This window comes from Limulus polyphemus, unplaced genomic scaffold (genome assembly GCF_000517525.1).
Source record: "Limulus polyphemus unplaced genomic scaffold, Limulus_polyphemus-2.1.2 Scaffold590, whole genome shotgun sequence".
NCBI classification, from domain to species: Eukaryota; Metazoa; Arthropoda; class Merostomata; order Xiphosura; family Limulidae; genus Limulus; species Limulus polyphemus.
Window position 1 is genome coordinate 167,370 of NW_013666200.1, and position 2,417 is coordinate 169,786.

Below are 2,417 nucleotides of genomic sequence, written 5' to 3' on the forward strand. Positions count from 1 at the left end.
CTAAGTTAATGTAAACTTCAATATTTCGACTCACATTAGAGATAAGTATGATTTTTTTTCTAGAAAATACGATCTTTTCTTTTGAGATTGGATACGCATACGACATCGAATAAAGATTTGGTTGTTGTTAAATAGGTTTGAGTTTAATATTGAGTTTATCAGCTCAGTTTCTATTTGCTCATTTAATAACATATTTGAAATAATGATAGTTTTTACTTGTTCAACGGAGAACTGAACATTTGGATATTAATAATTTGATTATAGCTTTTAATTAGCCATTTAGTTAATTGATTTAATTATAATTAAGTTGGTATTTGCAGTGAAATAACTTTTTAACTGTTTTCTTTTCCAGTAACGACTCAAATAATTTCATTTAGAGAAATTTTACAGTTTTGGTTGGCATAATTTGTACTTTTAAAGCTATTTCACTTTAGAGCTTTTACATTTTGACAAACTAAACGTGCAATTTTTAAATGTTTCGTATAAAGGTATTTTACAATTTGGCATAGTAAATAAAAAATGTTTTCTTATGAATTAATGCAGTAAACTTTGTTCCTGTTTTGATAAATTGAGCTACATGTTTGTTTGTTTTTGAATTTCGCGCAAAGCTACACGAGGGCTATCTGCGCTAGCCGTCCCTAATTTAGCAGTGTAAGACTAGAGGGAAGGCAGCTAGTCATCACCACCCACCGCCAACTCTTTAGCTACTCTTTTACCAACGAATAGTGGGATTGACCGTCACATTATAACGCCCCCACGGCTGAAAGGGCGAGCATGTTTGTTGTGACAGGGATTCGAACCCGCGACACTCAAATTGCGAGTCGAGCGCCCTAACCACCTGGCCATGAGGGCCAATTGAGCCAAGAGCAATATATTGAGCAATGTTTTCTTTATTTTTTCACATTTTAAAAATTTGAAGAGAGAAAATAATTTCAACTTTGTTTTTGGGCACATTACAGATAACCCATTGAGTAGCTTTGTACTTAACAATTTACAAACAAATTGATTTTTCTAATGCCGTGCACGGAAGTATAAAAGAAAATGTTAGTCCTAATCTAACACCAGTGTCCAAGCTGTCTAAATTGCCTTTTTAACGAGAAAATGTAATGTAATTCATACACTTCACTTTTATGTACCGTATTTCGGAAAAACTACCTGACTCTGTAAATTTTTTCTGTAATTTCATTGAACGATGGTATCTAAAAATAAGGAAAACATAATTATTTACCTGATTCGTCAAGAGTACAAACTATAAAGATAGTCATCAGAAATCGGGTGCAAAAGTGATAGTTCTGCAATATTAAGTGTTCTGGTTGATAATTATGGCTTCCAAATTTTTAAGCCTACGTTTATGATATTCAGCCCTCTACTGCCAATTAAAAATTAACCATTCACATCCAGTCTGTTCTAAACTTTAATGACAACAAACAAGTGAAACATTTACTGTCTTCAGTTATTTAGTTCTGTACAGGGGTTAAACTGGTGGCGGAGAGGTCTGGAACCGCGTTACACCTTTTGAAAATTCAAGATATTAGCGTTATTGGATCACAAAATAGATTTCTACCTCTTAATTTGAAGTATACCATTTCTTTTTTTCTTTTTTTTTTCAAACCAGAAATAATTCTGACTCTTTCAGCCAGTCTATAGGGATCCTTCTGGTGGCTGATCTTTGCAATCTTTGTATCACACTTATAGTTGCACTCACCTTCTAACATACCTACACATTTTCTACAGTGAATATACATTAACTATTTACAGCACTTTAAATTAGATTTGACACGAATTTTACAAATTTATATTATGAAAAATTATCTTATCATTAGATTTCACACCGTTTCATTAATTGAATATCGAATAAAGAACTTCAAGATGAAGTCAGTCGTAATAGTATTAAGTTTTTATCATTTTTTCAGTTCCTCGATTCTAACAGTGTGACACAGCATTTCTCAACTTTCAGGCCTATTTGGAAAGGCTTGCATTATTATAAAATTGTTTTTGTATTACCATAAACATTCTACGAATGTTTGTATAACAGTAGTACGTTGAGCGTAGGGTTGTTTATGTTATATTGTACTGTTTGGTTCCAGGACAGGACACAATTTTAAACAGTTGCTGAGAAAATACACTTCGAACTATCTCGAATGCCGTGATTCCGGCTGTATTCTACGTACAGTTGTATTAACACCCCAGTCTTTTATCGAGTAAAAGAAGCTAACCTAATCATTAAAAACATTAAACAACGACTTTACCATCTGCTAATGTTTTAAGTAACGAACCGTAAGAAGTTAAATGATAAAGAACAAGTTACTCACACATTTCTAAGTAAATATATTCTAACTAATTCATAAAATGAAGTATTACTAAGTCATATAATTATCACAATACGACGAACAGATACTACATAAAAAACAAGCATT